Here is a 24,297-nt window from a genome sequence, read left to right on the forward strand (position 1 = left end):
CCAGAAAGGGCTCTTCGGTCAGCTCGCCCAAGTGGAAACAGATGGAGGGAGAGGAGGCTGGATGGGAATTTTGGCAGCAGAAACACAGATAATAAATATACATAATATTTATGATTTCCTAAATCTCTGGCAAATCATAAATAGTGAATACACTTTATACAAGTGATCCCCAAATGCCAAGAAACTAAGAGGTGCTGAAGTGTACAAGTGTTGGGGGCATAGGAAATATAAAGGTTGCCTTGATAGAACCATATTAAAGGGATCTAAATGGTTATTATTTCCAGAAACACCTACATACATCATATTGTCCCTCCATTCTCTTTGCTTATCACATTCTAAAATTTCATTTATTAATTTACATTTTGCCATACAGGTTCCTCTATTTTGCTGTTCATAGTTTCTGAGGGCCAAGACCCTGGTCACAGATACAGTTTCTCCTTTTCACATAGATGGTGGAACAGAATAGGTGTTAAAATTTCTGAGGCATAAATGAATGAAAACTGAGACATGATGATGAATTCTGATCTAGTCCACCATCGAAAGAGGCACATTCCCAGTAAATGAGATGGAGTAGAGACCAATCCACAGATGCTAAACAGGACACCACAGTTCTAAGGTGAGCGTGACATGACCACCTGCCCAGGAGATGAACAAGACAGTAGATCCATTAATTCTTTAGAAAATAGGCTGATCTAAAGGTCATAAAATAGAAAACTGGAGAAAAATCATAGGATGAGTTTGAGATAAGCTATTTTCTCTCTATGTGATATGACTAAGTCATTGAACATACAAGTCTAGAGGTCAACATAAAAGACTGAACTTAAATTAAAATATGGTAAAACTGGTGATAATTTAGTTGGACATTTGGGAAATGAAGCAATAGCAGATAAGACTGGAAATATTGGGTGAGAAAAACAAACCAAATGATTTCAAGTAGAAAATAGGTCATACGACTTTTGGTTGTCTATAGTAAGGACTGTTGGACCAGCTGGAGCAGACATGTGAGAGTTAGAACTCACAGTGCAAGCATAAGTACCTATAGGTATGAGCCCTCAGGGTTGGCAAGACCAAATTCAATGACTTTTAGATGCCTATTACCCTTGGGAAACCAAATATGGAAATAATAACAGGACTTTCTTCAGAGTCCACCTTCAGCCTAGAAGGAAACAAATAGGAAATTAATCACATAAAAATAAATATAGCAAACAACTGTAACAGAGGAATGGAAGCCTGCTCTCAACCAGGGAAGAGGAACTGAAAGAAATGGGTACCATTCCTGCTGTGACTAAATATCAAGAAGTAGGACTTAGTTACATATCGGAGTTTTGTGTCTCTCCTTTGGTTTAGCCATAGTCACAGCTGTGTTGAACAGCTAAGTCACCAGAAAAATCTTCAACAACGGTGTGGACACCTGTAGAGCAGAAGTAAAGTTCTCTGCCACCTTGGGAGGGACCGCTCAAAGGCTTTGCATAAAGGACTCCTGTAGATCCTACGGCACAGTCTAGAATAACAGAGCCAATAGGCGCACAACCAATTACAGTCAAGTATCCATGATAGAATCTGAGAAGAACATTCTAAAGGGAGAATATATGTCTAAAACTTTAGGAAAACATTTTCCATTAAAATGTCTATGTTTGGGCTGGGGAGATGGCTCAGCGGTTAAGAGCACTAACTGTTCTTCCAAAGGTCCTGAGTTCAATCCCTGGCAACCACATGGTGGCTCACAACCATCTGTAAAATGTCTATGTTTAAATTTAGTAGGAAAAAAGTAATCTCACTGCTAATTTGTAGTTTGATCTACAACCCTAGAATTTACTTAAGAATTCCTTAAGGCTACAGAGCAAAGAGGTATGCGTTTTAAACCTTCAGTGAAATAATTAATTACAACTTCAATAATGTACAAATGTTATTTCATGAAATCTTTTCAATCTGTTTCTTGTTCGTGTGGGGTAGGGAAAATAGCACATTTTCTTTTTCAGTTATCTAAGAATTCAAAATAAAGGTATTTTTACCACTGAAACAGTGAATTTTATTTTACATCTCACATATGTGGGGTTACAGGGTGAACAGTATTCTTATCTATGAAGTTTCTCTGACTTATAACAAAACAATCACATCACTGTCAGCCCATAGTCATAACAGGACAAGGGCATTTCCTTTGAAAGTCTTCGATAAACTCGAAAGATGTAGGATTTTGGTCCCACCCTCCAGAGGATTATAAAGCAGTAAAATTGCAAGAGATATGTGTACACTGGGCAGGTGCATTTTCTAGGGTGTGTCTATTCATTTTATCAGATTCTCAGGAATGTTTTTGATCTAGCCAATGATTATAATCACTACTGTAGAAGTTTCTAGGAGAGTATATCTACAAAAGGCCTGGTATGATGGAATGATGCATTTGTTCTCAAGAACACGAAGTGAGCCCTACTGCCCTCAATTCTTGAGCCATGCATGCTGCCACATCAGTGCACACACACACACACACACACACACACACACACACACACACACACACACATCAGAAAACCTTCTTTTCAGCAGTTGATGGTGATGAATACAAAGACTCACTATTGGCCAAAGTGCAAAGAAAAGTGACTGTGGAGTGATCGACCATAACTGGGACACCTATATCACATCCCTTTCCAAGGTTCAGGAAAATCATATTAGAAAGGGCAGAAAGATTTTAAGAGCCAGGGATTAGAGAGACATAGTGTCTTGTGAACACGACATGACTATATCCCGTTTATGAATTCACAGCAGCTGTGGTGGCCTGCATAGGACCTAGGAATCAACACTGCAACATGGATAGGGGAGGGGTTCATGAGATCCCACCCCCAACATAGGACCCTTTGTCAGGTGATGGCTGCTAAGGACAAAAGAGTCAGTTTTCTTCAAGAGTGTGGTCCACGGTGGATTGCCAAAGAACCATTGGGTGGCAGTACTTCCACTTGCCCATGGACAACATTAATTTTACACAGTAGGTAATAAAACACAAAAGCATGAAATTGGGAGTGTGAGGGTGTGGGGGTGTCCAGGAGAAGCAGGAAGTGCATATGCTCTAAGTACATTGTGTTCATATATGAAATTATCAGGTAATAAGTAAAAATAAGACATAAAGTATGAAATGGTGATCCAGGCTTGTGATTCACATCTTTCTCTCTCTTAGATTTCTTTTTATCCCTTTGTCAATGATATCCTTTGTGTACCCTTGAGAATGTAGTCTTCATCTGCTGAGATTTAGTGGCAAAGTGGCAGTTTGGTTTTCTAAGGAAGACAGACTTGCCCAACATAGTCTCTCACAGTTTTGATTCTTCTTGACTATGAAAAAATACTAATGAGATAACCAGACAACCTAAACAAATGTGCTCATACATGAAAGCAGGCACATATGTAAGTGGTGGTTAGTATTTAAAATGCATGCTATTTAGCAATCAGCAGATAAACATGTAAGTCTCCACTATCTACAGACTGCATCTTGGCGTAGTTTGACAGCAAAGAAATTTAACCCTGAGTCTAAGGTAATTCAGATGAAATTTAAATTTATTGAATTTTGTCAGGAAGCATTAAATGGCCACTAATAAAAATTTAAAAAGATCATTTGTCACCCTCCTTTTCCATCTCACTTAGTTTCCCATCCCCTGTTCACAGCAGCTACTCTGAAGTATCCTTCAACCACAGGTCTGGCTCTGCAAATGACCCCAATCCAGCCTAGAGTCTGTATCTCCTCTTCTCTGCTTGTGAATTCTATATTATGTAGGTCAACTCAGCCTCTGTTTTATTTTTTATTATTCATTAAATTATTACAACAGTTTCTTCACTTCCCAGTTTCTTGTAAAGGCTGATCCAGCAAGCAAGAATCTTTTCTTGGATGAGATTGGCAGTTGGGAGTAAGGTTTTTTTTTATGCTTTGTCTTTGATTTTATTATCATTTATTTATTAATAAGCTTACATAATTTTATTTTTCTCCATCTTTATTAAATTGGGTATTTCTTATTTACATTTCAGTTGTTATTCTCTTTCCCAGTTTCCAGGTCAATATCCCCATAGCCCCTCCCCTTCCCCTTCTATATGGGTGTTCCCCTCCCCCTCCTCCCCCCCCCCCCCCCCCCGTCTCTGAAACCAGTGTAAGGGAAAACATAGCATTTAAGAGGTAAGTAACTTCAATTTAGATTACATCTTTCTCGACTAACCTGTCCCTTTAAATTGTTCACGCCCATTTTAATCTATTAAAATAGACTGTGTGTACGTGCCATTACACAGTTGCTCTGGATTATATTCAAAAAATTAATTCACTATATGTAACACAACTTAATTGGACCAATCTTTCTAAGTTCTCTGGTCCAAGAAGGAAACGTTTTAAACCACAAACAAGTAGGAAAATAATTTACATAAAAGATCTCTGCCCCAGTGAAAGTTTGACACATCCTAAGTCTTGTAATTATTTAGCTTCTCTTTTATTTCTCTCCTGAAATCTGAAAAACAACCCTCTAGGGGAAATGTCACAATACGGCATGTGGAGCCAGGTATGTTGGTAAATGTAAATCAAAGGAGTCTTTGTTCCCATAGCGAGGCAGCCCTCTATGCCACCTGACAAGAGGCTGGAGACATGCTCATGCAAGGATTTTAGGATGTGGTAGGCTGTGCTCTCAGAAGCCTGTAATCCCTGGAATGACTGCTGCACAAACCTGCCAGGTTTTAAAAGCAAGAAAAGCACAAATCGTAAATATCTTTCTGAAAACTTTCCTCAGAAGTTAAAAACAACTTACACTTGACATGTCAATAACCCTGGAGTGGGGGGCTGTGCAGATTCTAAATCCACCCTGGGGCAATAAAGTTTGTCTGCAATTGTCACCTACTCAAACAGATGTACAATGGTCCCATCCATGGTAGCTAAGGAGCGCCCTTAGAGAAAGCTGCCTTCCTTTGGGTCACAGACTACCAAAATGGGCATTTTCCTTACATCTGCTGTGAACAATATATATGCCCTTGGCCTTGAAGGTAACTCTTAATTCAAATAACTTTTGATACAACATTTGTACGGTCCGTAATTTTGAACCAACAGAGAAAGAAAATTCATGTGAAAAGATGCAGAGCCAGTGTACTTCCTGGTTCTGGGTGTCATAAATAAGTGGAAGCATGGGAGGTGGCTAACAATTAGGTCCTAAAATGTCATCTAGGTTAATGTGTGTGTGCCTATGCTTACAAACCGAATGCACATGAGAAGCTCTGTGTGGAACCATTAAATCTGGTAGCTTAATTTGCATTTTCCTAAGTAATGCTGGTGAACCACTTTCCATCTCCTTTTTTCCCCCTAACCATAGCTCCTTTGTACCGTTTCTTAAACAGACTTTTAATGTTGTGCTTTAGAGTTTTAAGGATATAAGTTTTCAATATGTCTATTAAAAATAAGATGTTTTGTCAGATAAATGATTTGCAAGTAGTTTGTTTCCTCTCTAGCTTGTCTTTTTACTATCTATTAAGAGGGTCCTTTGACACAGTAGGATTTCTGTGTGAATGCTAATAAGTATAGAAAAGGTCATGATTTTGAAAGGGAGTGGAATACTTGGGAAAAGTTGGAGGGAGGAAAAGGGAGAGGTAAAAATAATGTAAATGCAGTGTGCTCATCTATGAGTAGGCTGCTTATTTCTCCAAAATTTTACATTTTAACTTAAAATTCTATGATTAATTTTGTAACTAAATTTTACATTAGTACTAATTTTTAGACTGAATTCATTTTTTCAACCTAAGAATCTCCAGTTATCCTTGTATGATTTGCTAAAAAAAATCTACTCTTCTTCCACTGAGTGGTTTGGCACTAACTACACACGTTTTAAACTTGATTGACTCTCATAAAGTCTATGTTTTACACTGAAGAAGAATCCCAAATATCCAGATGGAAACAGCATCAACCACGGCACCGTAAGATGAGAGCCAGGAAAGAAGAAGGTCAGGGTTCTGGGGCAGTTGAAGAAGCTCTAGCCTAGTGAATGCCTTCTTGTTCACTTGTCTGCATTGCTACAGTTCCCTAGGACCAAATGCCTGCTTCTCTGGAGTCTGCTAGGAACTCTAACCTATTGCATTGAAACAATGCCCCTAAAATATGCTCACCCATGACCTCTGCTCTCTTCCCAATAGGCTGCCTAGGCTCTCGTTCTAGGTCAACCTTAGTCGTGGCTATCCAATGCTACCTGAGATGCTGTGTTCCATTGTGTACAACCCATTGTGTCTTTCTTGATTTTATTTGACCAAAAATATCAGAATGGAGTAAAGCTGGGCACAGTATGTTCCCCAACAAAGATGTCGTGTGGATAGTGGGACTCACAAAATGATACGTCAGAGTTTGGCACTTTAGCGTTTAACTTGAAATGAAGGATGTTGGAAACCATCAGAAGCAAAGGTTGTGACCTTCTCTTGTCCTTCTCTGTTATTCTCCTCCTCTTAAGACAGTCCATAAGAGTCAGAGTTTCTCTCCCCAAAGTTGAGTCAGATAAATTCTCACCGAAGCCAGTTATGAAACCCAGAAACAGCTCTAGGTTTTCTGTGTAAATGCTTGCTGTGCAGAATTTCCTTACTGCCCTTGCTAACAGACCCCAAGGCCCTCTTTCTTTCTTTCTTTCTTTCTTTTTTTTTTTACATTTTTTTCCATCTTTATTAACTTGAGTATTTCTTATTTACATTTTGATTGTTATTCCCCTTCCAGGTTTCCAGGCCAACATCCCCCTAACCCCTCTGCCTCCCCTTCTATATGGGTGTTCCCCTCTCCATCCTCCCCCCATTGCCACCCTCCCCCCAACAATCACGTTCACTGGGGGTTCAGTCTTGGCAGGACCAAGGGCTTCCCCTTCCACTGGTGCTCTTACTAGGATATTCATTGCTACCTATGAGGTCAGAGTCCAGGGTCAGTCCATGTATAGTCTTTAGGTAGTGGCTTAGTCCCTGGAAGCTCTGGTTGCTTGGCATTGTTGTTCATATGGGGTCTCGAGCCCCTTCAAGCTCCTCCAGTCCTTTCTCTGATTCCTTCAACGGGGGTCCCGTTCTCAGTTCAGTAGTTTGCTGCTGACATTCACCTATATATTTGCTGTATTCTGGCTGTGTCTCTCAGGAGAGATCTACATCCGGCTCCTGTCGGCCTGCACTTCTTTGCTTCATCCATGTTATCTAATTGGGTGGCTGTATATGTATGAAGGCCCTCTTTCTTAAAAGGATATTGTCCTATAGCTGAGAATAAATACCACACAAAAATGAATACCTCTGAAGAATCTCAGTGGGGTTTGGTGCCCATTCTTCTCAGCCTCTTATAATCTGGCCATTCTTCATTCTATGAACAGAAATAGACAGTCTTCCTGGATTTTTTACTCTCCAGAAATGATACATATAAAATTTTAATTAAATAGATCTGTTACCAGGTTAATCTCTTTTGTGGCAGGAGCATTAGCTATGACCCTTATGCATGAGGTCAAGAAAAGGCATCACATCTTTCTTTCATTACACATGAAACCAGTGAAGCTCATTGTAAGAGGTAAGGAGACAGTGGGACAGAAAAAGGCAGTAATTTTCCCCAGTGTTTGGACCGACTGCTCCATCTGAACTCATTGCGATGACTATTCCCAGCTGTCAACCTGACTATATCTGAATTATCTAAAACCCAAGTGGCTGCGTTCACCTGTAAGGGATTTTTAGACTGGTTTTTTTTTCAAAGTATGCTCTATTTAAGGTTCTTAAATGCTTCAACCTTCCTTCACCCTAACCCAGTGACCAGAGGTAGTGGGAAAAGGTTAATAAGAAAGAGCATTGTGGTCCTGTTTAGAAGTAGTTTCTTGGGAGAGTCCACTCTTCATTGTGAGGATACTAGCAATCCAGTTCAATAACAAACACCAAACACAAGTCAATAGCAGTGGCACAATCCAGCAGAAACAGCAAGGCCCCACCAAATCAGCATGCCAGGATCAGCTCGATTGCCATGAGAAGTTCTTTGGTGTGTTCTTCTCCATGAAATGAAGACCAAAGAAGGCCAGAGAAGATCAGCAAGGCATTAACAATGTAACAATGCAAGAGCCTCCTCTCACTGTTTATCAAATTCCATTTATATTCTTTCTAAACATCACAACATCTAAATATCTTAAGTGTCTATTTTCAGTAAAATATCGCATGCCCTCTTGCAAGACAGCTTCCAAAAAACATCACAGGACACAACTGAGTTGTCAAGAAACAAGAAATTTCCACTTTAGGGATATTTTTCTTACTTAGATCACTTGAAAGGAAAAGACCCACTTTCAATCTTCATCTTTTGAGGTGAGAAAAATCTACCTTTAATCATGGCTTCACCTTGTACCTGCAGCCTATATAAAGACAAAGAAGACTTTTGCTCATTGCCTTTGCTGGGTAGCTCGTGCACTCGCTGGCGAGTTGTTTCCTTTCCTGGCATTAGAGCCTACAGTAGGGATTCTTGTGTATACTGAAGTCCAGCAGAGACATACAGCCTGGTTTACCAAACAGCTACCAGATTCTTGGGCCTTCTATTAGTAGACAGCCATTGTTAGGTTAGCTGGACCACAGCCTGTAAGCCATTCTACTAAATCACCTTGTTATATATTTATTCTGCAAGTTCTACTCCTCTAAAGAGCACTAATACCTTTGCTAACATATTACTAATACATTATAACTAATACATTTGTTACCGGTTAGCACCACAGTAGCAACACTAGCAATACACTATACATTCTAAATTATCTGGAGTGAAGGTCTACATCTCTGTATGATTAAATAGGTTATCCATGGAACTACATCATTCTGTCCTTCTGAGGACTTCTCTGTCACTGATAACATTTGGCCATCTTTCTTTAAGTACTTATGACCTGACCACTGAATCAATCTCAGAAGAAAACCCACCCTTGCAAAATAAACTAGTAAGGTTGCTGTCATGGGGGGGGAGGGGTTCTCTTCTGTGGTGACGGTGCATGCCAGAAACCAAAGAATATTTTTCTTCAGTGCTAATAGCTAGAAATGTGATTCGCCAATTAAAGACTGGAAAACACTGGCCTCTTTCATAAGGCAAATGCTTGGGATGTTAATCAGCCAAAGTCATCTTATTCTGTGGCAGACCTGGCATGGAGTCAAGACTCAAAGGGAGAGATTCCAAACATGAAGAGTTGGCACTAAAGTGGGTCCTCTGTGCGCAAGTTTTACGCATTAGTGATATTGCTCTGTCCAGGAAGATGTGCAAGTTATCACAATCTGAAGTGACAATCCTTCTCAAGGTAACACATAAACTAAAATATTAGCAGGTTAACAATGCCAAAACACAATAACAAAAAACCCAGGATAGCTAAAGCTATCCTCAACAATAAAAGGACTTCAGGGGGAATCACTATCCCTGAACTCAAGCAGTATTACAGAGCAATAGTGATAAAAACTGCATGGTATTGGTACAGAGACAGACAGATAGACCAATGGAATAGAATTGAAGACCCAGAAATGAACCCACACACCTATAGTCACTTGATTTTTGACAAAGGAGCCAAAACCATCCAATGGAAAAAAGATAGCATTTTCAGCAAATGGTGCTGGTTCAACTGGAGGGCAACATGTAGAAGAATGCAGATCGATCCATCCTTATCACCCTGTACAAAGCTTAAGTCCAAGTGGATCAAGGACCTCCACATCAAACCAGACACACTCAAACTAATAGAAGAAAAACTAGGGAAGCATCTGGAACACATGGGCACTGGAAAAAATTTCCTGAACAAAACACCAATGGCTTATGCTCTAAGATCAAGAATCGACAAATGGGATCTCATAAAACTGCAAAGCTTCTGTAAGGCAAAGGACACTGTGGTTAGGACAAAACGACAACCAACAGATTGGGAAAAGATCTTTACCAATCCTATAACAGATAGAGGCCTTATATCCAAAATATACAAAGAACTCAAGAAGTTAGACCGCAGGGAAACAAATAACCCTATTAAAAAATGGGGTTCAGAGCTGAACAAAGAATTCACAGCTGAGGAATGCCGAATGGCTGAGAAACACCTAAAGAAATGTTCAACATCTTTAGTCATAAGGGAAATGCAAATCAAAACAACCCTGAGATTTCACCTCACACCAGTGAGAATGGCTAAGATCAAAAACTGAGGTGACAGCAGATGCTGGCGAGGATGTGGAGAAAGAGGAACACTCCTCCATTGTTGGTGGGATTGCAGACTGGTAAAACCATTCTGGAAATTAGTCTGGAGGTTCCTCAGAAAATTGGACATTGAACTGCCTGAGGATCCAGCTATACCTCTCTTGGGCATATACCCAAAAGATGCCCCAACATATAAAAAAGACACGTGCTCCACTATGTTCATTGCAGCCTTATTTATAATAGCCAGAAGCTGGAAAGAACCCAGATGCCCTTCAACAGAGGAATGGATACAGAAAATGTGGTACATCTACACAATGGAATATTACTCAGCTATCAAAAACAACGAGTTTATGAAATTCGTAGGCAAATGGTTGGAACTGGAAAATATCATCCTGAGTGAGCTAACCCAATCACAGAAAGACATACATGGTATGCACTCATTGATAAGTGGCTATTAGCCCAAATGCTTGAATTACCCTAGATCCCTAGAACAAACGAAACTCAAGACGGATGATCAAAATGTGAATGCTTCACTCCTTCTTTAAATGAGGAAAAAGAATACCCTTGGCAGGGAAGGGAGAGGCAAAGATTAAAACAGAGACTGAAGGAACACCCATTCAGAGCCTGCCCCACATGTGGCCCATACATATACAGCCACCCAATTAGACAAGATGGATGAAGCAAAGAAGTGCAGACCGACAGGAGCCGGATGTAGATCGCTCCTGAGAGACACAGCCAGAATACAGCAAATACAGAGGCGAATGCCAGCAGCAAACCACTGAACTGAGAATAGGTCCCCTGTTGAAGGGATCAGAGAAAGAACTGGAAGAGCTTGAAGGGGCTCGAGACCCCAAAAGTACAACAATGTCAAGCAACCAGAGCTTCCAGGGACTAAGCCACTACCTAAAGACTATACATGGACTGACCCTGGACTCTGACCCCATAGGTAGCAATGAATATCCTAGTAAGAGCACCAGTGGAAGGGGAAGCCCTGGGTCCTGCTAAGACTGAACCCCCAGTGAACTAAACTATGGGGGGAGGGCGGCAGTGGGGGGAGGGTTGGGAGGGGAACACCCATAAGGAAGGGGAGGGGAGAGGGAGATGTTTGCCCAGAAACCGGGAAAGGGAATAACACTTGAAATGTATATAAGAAATACTCAAGTTAATAAAAAAAAAATTTGGAAGACAGCGCTTTATTGGAATGTCTATAGTTCTGGCCTGATTTCAATTGTCTGGAACCTACTGTTGAATTAAAACCCATAGATTTCAATAACACTAAATATTATATTGTGAGAGAAAATGCAATGCATGAGGAAGTTTTGGGACTTTACATAAAGAAATTATGAAACATAAACTGAGCATATGTTGTAATAAATTGTTTTCAAATCCGTAAAAAAAAAAAAAAAAAAAAAAAAACAATGCCAAAACACATTTATACTCTCTTCAGTGAATGTTATTACTTGGATGTTAGCTCTGTCGGAGCCCAGGCTTCTTCCATATTGGAACCTCTATATCTTTAATACATCTGTTTCAAGGTTCTTTCCTATAAGGAAAGAATATTTAGGATGGCAGCTGGAAGTTTCTAGGCTACAAGTAGCTCTGATCATTTTTATAATACTCATTTGCCCACAGCCCATTATCTTGGCTACCCTAGCTTCAAGGGAGCCTGGAAAACGCCATAAAACTGTTTGGGAAGATTCGTAATAGATAATAGATGTCACACAGTGTCTGGTATTGCTCTACAGTAGCTGAAGTCACTGTAAAGAGGTATGTAATTCTCAGTCTTTTCAGTTGTTTCAGAAAACCATCCAATATAGCTTACCTTGCCTATATAGCATGAACGTAGTAAGTGCAGGGCTGCTAATAAGTAAAGAGTAATTGATGAGCTAGTGAGCTCACAAAGTTTGTTCAATTATTTTCTTCTTATAAATGAATGCATATATAAATTAGTGAAATCTTTTCTTTATCATTGGAATGAATTGCTGATAATTGATCAATAGCATGATTCTCAAACACCTACCCAGTATTAGCAAACTATCTATAAGCTAAGCAATTATTTGCCTAGGGAGTTGATAGAGTATGGTGATTATGAATAGCTTGGCATTTTGTTTAAATTCTGTCACATACTATCTGTATTTATTAAGAGTATCCAACTGCACATAACGGAGGCAAGTTTTAATTAGCTTGTGGTAAAAGGGGGGAATTTGTTATGAAAATAGAGAGCTATTTGGTTGTTTATTTTAGTTCTGGGTGGTGCTACCAGTTAGAGTTTAAGAAAAAGAAAAGAAAGCAGACATAGCTGTCTTTCACCTCTATGTTTCTCCAGCCACATTGCTGGAATCTGTCTCCCCAAGCATGTCATGCCTGTGCCCCAGCAATAAGACTGAATTCCAATGCCAAGTTTTTAAGAAAAAGACTGATTGGTTCAGTTTGGGACTACTCATCACTAGCTCTAATCAATAATAACAAGGAAATTATGGTTGCATCCAAAACTATCTTCCGTAGGCTAAACACCACAATCCAAATGTGATTTCACTTCCTGGAAAAAAGAGAAATGAGGCAGGAAGAGAGAGAGAATGAGGGATGGGGAGAGATGATAGACAGACATAGACAGACAGACAGACAGATAGACAATTCTGTTAACAAATCTTACCTCTAAGGGTCTTAGTTTCTTCATGTGCAATGCTTCTATCCAACCCAAAGTGCTATCGTGGGGATTAGAAAAGAAGACATGGAAACTCCGTCCCGGCACCCAGAGAAAGAAGATAGTAAATAAGGAAGGAAGTGGTGCATCAGACACGCTAACAGCCTGTCACTCCGGTTATCAGGCATTGCAGGCTTAGACAAAGTTGGGCATATATAGCAGTTTTGATCATGTGAAGCCTATTGGGTTTCATATTTATGTAACTGAATTTTTTCACGCAATAGTCTTGACAACCTGAGATGATTAGGCATAGATTGTGAAAATGTTGGGGTTTTAAATATGAAAATCAATTTGTACTGTTGCCCAGTTTCATATCTGACCTTTTAAACATGAATTCATGAACGTACCCATATGTATACTTATATATACCTACATATACTATTGTAGATATTATAAAAGTCTAGTATGTGTCATGTGATAGGAAACTCATCCTTATCTGGTATGACTTTAGTACAATGGTTAAAGCAGGAAAATACTTTGAAGACTCGATTTATTCCCAGGTTTCTTTCCTTCACCCTTGTGCTGCACTGACGGAGAAATGTAGGTAGTAGTCTCTAACAGCACGCTTACTTCTCTAATGTCATTGCAGAATAGATGCAGATGGAAATCCACCAAAGCCTATGTCAACAGGCTAAGGCTGCAGACAACCTGGATTTCCTTGGTACCATCTGCCGCCTTTTATAGAGAGCCAAAGGACGGATTCTACACTATGGAGGCTTCACTCACACATTTGAGAGCTACTTTTTTAGTGTTTGTGTGGCCATCATGGAGTACCAGTGTGGAGCACATTCTGTTCCTAGGAAACATGCACTCGATCCTTCTCTTTCATAAGAAGAGCTCTTGCAAAGTTTACTCTCCAAAATCCAGCAGACATTGTCTTTGGCTACTGCATCCTTCCATGTTGTTCCTGAGTCCTTCTTGAGTTTTCCATCAGTGGATGCAATTTCTTTTCTTAGCACAAGAAAGGAGGCACAGTGTTGAGGAACAGTGACAGGCATATAATTCACAGACACGCAAAAGTCCTTTTTATATCTTTTTTTTCTTTTTTTTTCTTTTTTTCGGAGCTGGGGACTGAACCCAGGGCCTTGCGCTTGCTAGGCAAGTGCTCTACCGCTGAGCTAAATCCCCAACCCCCGCAAAAGTCCTTTTTAAAAATCACACTTCCCTACCACTTCCACTTAACTTTTCTCACATTCATATCTGACTGCAGGTGCACCAAAGCAATCCACTACTGTGAAACACTATGACCGAAACAGCTCTTACAAAGGAAAACATTTAATTGGGGCTTGCTTACATTCAGAGGTTTTATACATTATCATCATAACAGGAAGCATGGTGGCTTACAGGCAGACATTATTCTGGAGAAGGAGCCAAGAATTCTACATCAGAATTCTACAGCAGAAAGAGAATGACATGGGGCTGGCCTGAGCATCTAAAGCCTCAAAGTCTACCTCTCCCCGCAAGTAACACACTCCCTAATAAGGCCACACCTACTCCAACAAGGCCACACCTTGAATAACACCACTTCCTATGAGTCTGTGGGGCCCATATTTCAAACCACCATAGCTGGGTACATCTTAAAAGAAAAGACTTGTTTGTAGGCTTGCAAGAGTTACAAGGGAGCTAGGAATAAAGTCCCAGTGATAAACTCCTAGAGAGAAGAGAAACACATTTAAGTGGACAACATCCTGCATTGTTTCATCATGAGCAGGGGAAAAGGACAAGCATGAAAAGCATAATGTAGCAGCAGATCTATGCTTCAAGGCATAAGGCATTGGCATTCAGAAGTAGAATACAGGTTTCCAAGCTCATGTTTGCCTCCTCCTAAATACACATGTTGAAATGCAAACTCCCAGTGTGATCATGTCTCCAGAGGAGCCTCTGAGTCATAATTAGGTCCAGAAGGTAGAGCCTCCCAAGTGAGACTTAGTAGATGTGTAAGAAGAGTCAGTAGAGAGCTTGATCCTCTGTTTCTCTCCTCTCTGTGTGAGAATATAACATTTATGAAGAATACAGCTCACATCTTCCAGGCTTCAGGACAGTGTGCAGTGAAGGGATGCTCCGAGGCCTCCAGCCCCATGGTATTTTGGTTATGGAAATCTGTACTGAGGAAAATGCCAAGGCAAGAACCAGGAGGGAAGAAGGAAAAGACAACAGGAGGAGGCCTGGAGGCACTGGCTTAGGCACAAGGAGCCCCAAGATGAAAACAGGTGACAGGACGCAGAGCCACCTACATGAGCTTGACTTGACATCATGCATCTTGAAATTCAGAACCCTTTAAAGCAGACAGATGCTACCTAATCAAGGTTGCCTGTTGGGTACCAAAAAGGAAATACTTGAGCCACAGTAACTAGCAAGTTATTTTTAAGAGTGTGAAATAGAAAGTTCTTTTCCTTCTGATTTCTTTTCTAGATTGTTGGCTTAGAATTTTATATCTTTTCTATGTTGGTTAAAATTTACATTGAAAGCATTTTTCCCAAGTCTACTGTTTAGCTCTTACAAGCAAGGATCCCTTTCTCTTGGTCTTTTAAATTTTTTTGCTCTAACAGTCTCACTATGGAAAACCAGCACCCAAAGTGACTCTTATCTGAGAAGAACAACAGATATATAAAAGAAAAAAATTTTTTCAAAATATAAATCCTTAAGCTGACCAGAAATGTTGAAAACGGCTTGCAAAGGTGTGGGTGCAGCATGATGATGGTGCAGTACCCACTACAGTGCCAAGCACACAGTAGGACTCCCATGAGCTTTTGCTTATGTAATTCTGTTTTTAGTGGTTGTTTCTTTGCTACTAATGATAAGAAATGATCTTTCCAAATTCAGCCAGTTGGGTGTTTGAAAAGTCAGGACTGTAAAACTGATTCCCACATTTTAACAGTCACTACTTGACCTCTGGCACAATCACCTATGATGAATGTTTTCCAGGACCCAGAGCCTTTGAAGTTATGACAGTGTGGTTTGGTCCAAGAATCAAGGAGTCTTATAATAGAGATTCCTCACTGTCCCCTTTTGTAACCTAGACCTTGGTGGTCTTGGAAAGTAAAGCCATGAGTCAAGCAACAACAATAACAATAAAAGATTTACAGAAACTCAAAAGTTATCACATCAGCTAATAAAAATGTCAGATTCCTTTTTTTAAAAATTATATATATGTATGTATGTATGTATGTATGTATGTTTTGCTTGCATGTATGCCTGTATACCACAGGAGAGGGCATCAGATCTCCTAGAACTGTAGTTATAGATAGTTATGAGCTGCCTCCATGTGGGCGCTGGGAATCAAACCCAGTTTCTCTGAAAAATTAGCCAGTATTCTTAACCACCAAGCTATCTCCTTGTCCCCCAAGGTCATGTTTCTTTAGGGTAAAAACAATATCAACTCTGTTGACACAACTTAGCTTTTGCTCATCAGTAGCTGTGATTCTGTATAAACATCATCAGAACCTGCGAGATCAACTGGGAGGTGACATAGTTTTGCACATTCATTTGGTGGCTTCAGTCTTCCGGTGGAACATATCCAGAACACAAACAACCCTGGATATCAGTGTAGCACAACAGCTGGACTTAAACACTGACCTCTGCCCTAATGTTTCCTTCACTATAACAGTCCATAATGTGACAGTGACTTATATGGTTATACAGATCATAATACTAAATAAAAATAGCATTACTAATAACTACACAAAAACTGACCCTAAGAAAGCACTGACCAACAGATGAACTTTTTATTAAATAAGCACTGTTTACTTGGGTAACTTATTTTTACAAAACATGCAATTCATGAAGGAAAAAATGCAGGGTAGCAGAAGGTTAGTGTGTCAAGATTCAAGAACTCATTTGTTGGAAGTACAGCTCGAGTTTTGATTTGGGGTGTGTGTGTGTGTGTGTGTGTGTGTGTGTGTGTGTGTGTGTGTGTGTGTGTAAATGAACCCATATAGGTTCATGTATGTGTGCGAGAGATGTATGTACAATTGCACATGCGTGTGATTGTAGAGGTTAGAGGTCAAGCTCAGTTCTTCCTTAGGAGCTGTCCATCACGATTTCTGAAACAAAGTTAGAAGAAATGACCAATAAACTCTAGGTACATCATGTACCCCTGTGATGTGTACCCCTGTGATGTGTACCCCTGTGATGCTATTACAAGTGCATATTGCCATGTCTGGTGTGTTACATGAGAACCAAACTCAGATCTTTATATTGTACAGCAAGTGCTTTACTAACTTTACTGAGTCTTTGTCCCAGGCCACTGCTAACTTTAGTATTAGTTTATCTTATTCATGTTTTCCTTACTCTAAAATGTCTGATACTGAGAAAGCTATAGACAACTCTTAGTGCTTAGATTTTAACTTACAAAACACTAGATCAACAGTCTTCACTGACTCTTGCCTCTGAACTTGTCCTACCACCCAAAGTTCCTACTAACACAGGCCCAGGTGGCCAGTTTGTCAAATGTGTGTGCAATGAAATCTATGACAAGAGCTAACACATTGAATAATAAAAATCAATGTTTTAATGATTACCACAAGATGAAAGCATGAATTGATATTAATGACAAGGCATGAAAAAGAGCAGAGGATATAAAAGTTCAAGGTATCCTATAACACTTGTCAAGGAGATGACTTTAACAATGCTTCTGGCTTGGAGGCTCCCACTAGCAACAAGTCAGTGTGAGTAGCATCGCAGCAGAGCTCCAACCAGAGAGGTTGTTACTAGAATATGATGGGTTGGGATACGTGGGAGTCCCAGTGTACCTTCCTGTCTGACCACATCTGGAGTAGGTACTTAAGCAAATGCACAGAACATCTGTAACTAAAAGAATGTGCCCTCACTCTTTCCATGTCAAACCGGGCACTTAATAAAACCTTGTAGATTAGATTTATGTGATAGTTTCTTCCAAACAGCTCATCTCTTCCAATACAACACTAAGAACACATGTATTCGCAAGATTCCCTCTAAATTGTGCTTCTTAAGGAAAAGAAGAGAGACCAACCAGGGTTTTCCTACTAGAAGAAATGAATCATTAACTACTATTTAACTGGTTTACTGAAAATGCCAGACTCAATGGTCTGTGACAAGAATTCCATTCTACTGTTTTCCATCACTGCCTTCTGATAAGCCCCACCACCATGAAATCACGACAGATCTCATGACTTCAAAGTTTGAGATAATTGAAGTTAAGTGAAGTGCAACTTAGAGCTGCAATCTCATACACATTTCCCAGCTTCTTCCCCCAAACTTGGGCTTGTCCCTGCCTCTTCTCTTCACTAAATCTGATAGCCACTTCATTAGAAAAAGAACGTGAGACAAGGAATACAGAGGGTTGAGTTGTTACTCAACAACAAAAGATGTTCTAATCCCTGGAATCTGTGATTGGAAACTTCCTTAGGGGGAAAAAAAGAAGACTCTTTGTAAGTGTAATTGTATTACAGGTAGTAAAACTATGCCAAGCAAGCTCTAAATCCGATGACATTGCAATACAACAAGAGTTCGTATAGAGGAGACAGAGAGAAAAGGAGAGGCAACGTGACCAGAGACTGACTGGAATGATGTAGCCAGAAGTCAAGGAGAACTTGGAGGCACTAAAAGCTTAAGAAGACATAAGAATAATACCTCATCAAACTTCAAGGCAGAAACTAAGACCCTTCCATAACAAAATGTCTCGCTCATGTACGTTGCTTTGGCATCTTCTTTGTGTATGAACTTATCTCAGTCTGAGGCTCTAGTATTCTGCTATCAAAGAACTGAGAGCGACAGATAGAGTCCCTTCAGCTAAGACCATTGGGGTCTATGTCTGGTGGCTTTTTATTTTCTGTAGAACATAGACTGTTGCCTATTGGTCTTGGTTGGGTCTGTCACAAAAACTCTGGGCTAATAAGAAAAAATTTCATTCAATATGCTATCATACACTGTACAGAAAAGTAAGCAAGATCTCTAAAATGTAAATATATTGTTCAAGTCTGATAGCTTTTATCACTTATTATAGACTGCTTCTCATTCTGCCCAATACCTTCCTATCTTCCTGAATTGTTAGAACTAACAATTAGGTTGTAAAGCATCCAACTTAGAACCTATTCATTCCTACAAACTCCTCTCTATGGTAGTTCCAGGACTCGGGGTCTGGATTCTTTATCAATCTAATCTCTTGCTTTCTACTTAAAATGAGAGAATATCTATTTGTACTATGAATTGCCTTTAAACTTTTAGGAGAAAAAGTAAAAGAAGCCTGCTATGTATGAGTACTCTTATTCATAAGGAACACTTCTCCCCACAGGAGGGGCTACCTCCATTTCATCAGGTACCTTGCTAGTGATGACCTTACCCAGTGACCTCTGACATCCAGAAAATTTTCCAGAGAGCAAAGGTTCTATTATTGGCACCATCATTGATTTCATTATAAAGCCTAGATTATTCCTAAGACCCCTCCCAACTTTAAAATTATGCAATTTCATGTCTTCTATGATTTCTGGGGATTGTAAACAGTTTCCAACAAATCTGCAAATCTTCTGACTCACAAGGAAACTCTAATCCTCTCTTCTGTTACTAAATCTTATTAAAGCAAGTATTTTTAAAGCTATGTGGATATTTCGTGGTGAGGAGTGATGGATTGCACAGTGTCCCTGTATACTCTAGGCCCACAAGATTTTAGATATGATAAGGGGTGGTTGGACATTTCTCAGGCTGCCTAGATTTATCAATGATTTACATGGGATAGTGAAGCCTCATGAAGAAAAATTTGCACATAACTACAGTTGGCTGATTTGATATCTGTTTGATTTGGTGGAGCTTCGAAGACCAAATGCATGCCTCTAACCCAGGAAATTATAGTAAATAAAAACATTCACAAGACAGACCTGAATCTCAAACAAGTACAGGAGTACCGAGAGGTTCAAAATATGGTGTAAGTCCACTTTGTATGTTCACTTTGTGTGTGCCAAAGAGAAGAGAGGTACAGCAACTGAATCCTTAGACATGTACACCATTCTTCCGGAGACCTGCCTTCTTGGAGCTGGTAAATCTACACCAATCATGAAAAAAAAAGAGTGCTAGGCCTCCATGGCCACCTTCCTCTGCCCCAGCAAAAGAAAGCCCACAGAAACTCAGAAACAGCATATTCAATCAATGACAACTAAGAAAGCAGCCAGCTTCAGACATAACTCAGAAGTTATGGTGGTCAGTGACTCAAGATGAAAAGAAACAGAGTTTAAGCAATTATTGGCGCACACACACACACACACACACACACACACACACACACACACACACACCACCTTGCATCAGGAAACCACCAAAGCAACCAGAAGTACGGCTCAGATCATACAACCTGAACTTGCTAAATAGACTATAAACTTTCTTCTCTGCCAGATGGACTCCTAGATATGCACAAAGTTAAGTGTAGCTGAGGTTCTGGTTATTGAAGTCGCTGCAATGGATGGGGATCTAGAAAAGTAAAGGCTGCGTGGGAGAATAAACTTATTTGCAACATGAGGTAATGGGACCCATGAGATGCTACAGCTCCCACTTTGACAGAAGATAACATAGTACCTAACAGTATATTCGTGTTTTGTCATCACTTAGAACAACAAAACCCTCTGAGTATTCAGCCTCTGCTGGGAGCACTACCTGATCTAGAAATACACAAATATCTCAACTAAGCTTTGGAAATTTGAGCCCTAAAATACAGTTAGGTCCAATTTAGCCAATGTTTATCTAGTATTACACGCTCAGAATTGTTTTGTAGGAAATAATACTTAACATTTACCAAGGTTTACTATGTGCAGTTATTTAATCCTCACAGTCATTGTGCGAGCTAATTACTGTTATGATGGTGCTTACTTTATAGACAACATGGGCTTTTAGAAGGATTAAGCAAATTCCTCAGGATCACACACCAGTGATCTTGCCAGAATCAGGATTCAACTCCACATGTTCTAACGCCAAAGAGAAAGCTCTGAGTTACTACACAAAGAAGTCTGCATTTATATTGGGCAAACATCTAAGGTGATAACCTAAAACGGTGACTTTCAAGAACATGCTTTATTTTATTGTGCAAACAAAACCATTGTATGGAGTTCCCGTTATGCTTAGATCTTAGAATCTACTTGGAAATAGCTGTGTGGAACCTGCTAAAAATAAAAAGAAAGACAAATAAAATATACAGCTAATTATGATGCCCCCAAAGCAAAACAATGCCTCTCTAGTCCACAGCATTTCTCTAGGGCTGGTTGTCTCCACTCTCACCTTCGTAAGCTACTCTTTCAGATTTGAGGTCAAGCTCAGAGCTAAGGAAAAGGAATTCTACCTGTCCTTAGAAGTACAGAATACTCCTGATAAGAAGCCTGTGGCTTGGCAATCAGTAGGCTTGCAGAGAGAAACTCTGGCTTCTTAGTCAAAATCCACACTGGGTCTCACAGTCCAGTGAATGCAGCTCTGTACAATAACACCCTACACAAACTACACCCAAGTGCTGTGAAGCCACAAAAGGAACAAATTATATCTTTTGGGGGGAAGGCTCCGTGGATCAGGCAAAGGGATTTGAAGCTGACTACCAGCTGAGAGGAGGGTCGAGTGGCTAAACCTTGTGAGGAGGAAACACAAAAACTAATTGAGGTGATAAAAAAAAAGAAAAAAAAAAGCCTAAGAGAGCCCAAGTTCTCTAGAAACAATAGCCTGTCTTAATCACACCAATTACATAGAGAGAAAACATGCTTTTAAAACCACTTAAAAGGGAAATAACCCAAAACCTCTCCAGTGGAAATTCCAGATCTAAATGAGTTTTGTGCCACTAGAAAAGACCGCGGCAGGGGAAACCTCTTCTTCACCCTTCCTTTGTGGGAGTGTATGGGGACTATTGCAAAGTCAACTAGGAAACAGGAGATATGCTCATTACAGCTTAACAAGTTCCAAGACTGTGAAGGAGCTGGGGAAGCAGCCAGTGGCCAGGGTCAGCTGGACCAGGGCATGCTGAATAGGCCAGATGGACAAATCACATCGTGGACAAAGAGCCGTCCCCTTTCCCTACTGGGTTGATGTTGTGACCTCCAAACAAACAGGGGCATGGATTTGTTCCCCTTATCAGCTGTGTGGCTCAGCAGCTGCTGCTGTGGGTTTCTGTTCCTGAAGCCTGCCTTGCCCCAACAGTTACCTTTTTGTCTAACTTTTGTATGAGAGAAGAGGAGGTGGAGGGCCCTGAACATAATGGAGAAATGGCAAATGGTTGTCAGAGGAGGGAGTAAGTGAATAGAGTATTTCAAGAAGTGCAGAATTGCCACCCTGCCCCCTTAAACTCTGGGAAATAAACACACACACACACACACACACACACACACACACACACACACACACACACGGAAAGCCCTGGTTACTGTTTTTTTTTCCCACCCTTCACTCAGACCAAAGGCACCATGTCTTTTCCGAACTCATATTGCAGAGTAGAAGTAGAACTGTGTATGAAATATCCTATAAAATGTTTGAGCTTAAATGAGCCATGAAAAGAAAGGCTGTCCCACAGGCAGGCCTGACTCCAAGCAGACCTGCTGAGATCCAACTGCAGACTTAAATGAGAATGGAGCAATGGAGCAGGGAGTGCGGGGAGAAGGGCCTTGTATCTTGTTCTTCTAGCTGGAAGCAATTATACTTACTATAACAACTACTTAGGAAGGCCAAGTTTATAAACTTTCCAAAGTGTTCTTGCGATGACAATGCAGGGATAACTGTCCTGGATGCCTCCCTATTAAAAATGTGAAGAGTTAAACGTATATTCCTTTCTTGTTAAAGTTGGCCATTGTGGTTATGACAGTGAAGTAGAATAAAGGAGCGCAATGCAGCATAATTAAGAACAGATTTTTCTACTACAAAAAATGTTCATTTTTTTATTGCTTTTCAGACCACCCAACAGCTGTTTCTTCTCATTGAATAAATAGAAAAACTGAAGTCAAGAAACCAAGTTATGACGTGCTCCACTATGTTCATCGCAGCCTTATTTATAATAGCCAGAAAATGGAAAGAACCGAGATGCCCTTCAACAGAGGAATGGATACAGAAAATGTGGTACATCTACACAATGGAATATTACTCAGCTATCAAAAACAACGAGTCTATGAAATTCGTAGGCAAATGGTTGGAACTGGAAAATATCATCCTGAGTGAGCTAACCCAATCACAGAAAGACATACATGGTATGCACTCATTGATAAGTGGCTATTAGCCCAAATGCTTGAATTACCCTAGATCCCTAGAACAAACGAAACTCAAGACGGATGATCAAAATGTGAATGCTTCACTCCTTCTTTAAATGAGGAAAGAGAATACCCGTGGCTGGGAAGGGAGAGGCAAAGATTAAAACAGAGACTGAAGGAACACCCATTCAGAGCCTGCCCCACAGGTGGCCCATACATATACAGCCACCCAATTGGACAAGATGGATGAAGCAAAGAAGTGCAGACCGACAGGAGCCGGATGTAGATCGCTCCTGAGAGACACAGCCAGAATACAGCAAATACAGAGGCGAATGCCAGCAGCAAACCACTGAACTGAGAATAGGTCCCCCGTTGAAGGAATCAGAGAAAGAACTGGAAGAGCTTGAAGGGGCTCGAGACCCCAAAAGTACAACAATGTCAAGCAACCAGAGCTTCCAGGGACTAAGCCACTACCTAAAGACTATATATGGACTGACCCTGGACTCTGACCCCATAGGTAGCAATGAATATCCTAGTAAGAGCACCAGTGGAAGGGGAAGCCCTGGGTCCTGCTAAGACTGAACCCCCAGTGAACTAGACTATGGGGGGAGGGCGGCAATGGGGGGAGGGTTGGGAGGGGAACACCCATAAGGAAGGGGAGGGGGGAGGGGGATTTTGCCCGGAAACCGGGAAAGGGAATAACACTTGAAATGTATATAAGAAATACTCAAGTTAATAAAAAAAAAAAAAAGAAAGAAACCAAGTTATGGTGAACAGGGAGGGATGGCAGAGCCGTGGGAGAAAGATAAGAAGAGAGGGAGAATCCGTTTCCCTGGAAACGCTTCATGCAAACGTGGAGAGGGAAAGAGCTGAGGCTCTGAGCTCCCCCTGTTACAGGTTCTACAAGCATGTGTGAGGGTTTGTACAGGACAGAGGCCTGACAAAGTGATGATGAGGTGACTGGATATCAGATGAGTCCTGGCTGTTTGTGGTTCACCACACATCAGGCCTGTGAAGGACTTCACTGATCTGAGTCTTCGCTGTCCTCGAAGCACTACGGATCTGGGACCCAGGTTTAAATCCTAGTCCTATCAGGCAAAGTAACTTCTCTGGTTTGTTTCCTGGTTTGAAAATTGAGGGTAACATCGATTTCTGTCAGGCCAGACTATGTTGAGTAACAGAACTAACTCTATCTCAACACTAAAAATTTGACCTAAAGAGCGGGATCACTTGAGTGGTCGGGGGTTGAATGAGTATGTAGGAAGCGCTGGGACAGCCACTAGTAACCACAGAAA

The 24,297-nt window shown here is 40.5% G+C and overlaps 1 long non-coding RNA gene across 6 annotated transcripts in view; it reads left to right on the top strand.

Annotated features, from left to right (window-relative positions):
- The window catches only part of LOC103691188 (uncharacterized), a 108,264-nt gene extending 84,668 nt beyond the window's left edge, over positions 1 to 23,596 (top strand). For all 6 annotated transcript variants that reach the window (XR_005499294.2, XR_005499291.2, XR_005499292.2 and 3 more), the window contains one exon: positions 22,711 to 23,596. This is a non-coding gene — a long non-coding RNA (uncharacterized LOC103691188). The remainder of the gene's footprint in view (positions 1 to 22,710) is intronic.
- The last annotated feature ends 701 nt before the right edge of the window (positions 23,597 to 24,297 follow it).

The sequence above is a fragment of the Rattus norvegicus genome, chromosome 1 (assembly GCF_036323735.1).
Source record: "Rattus norvegicus strain BN/NHsdMcwi chromosome 1, GRCr8, whole genome shotgun sequence".
Lineage (NCBI taxonomy): Eukaryota > Metazoa > Chordata > Mammalia > Rodentia > Muridae > Rattus > Rattus norvegicus.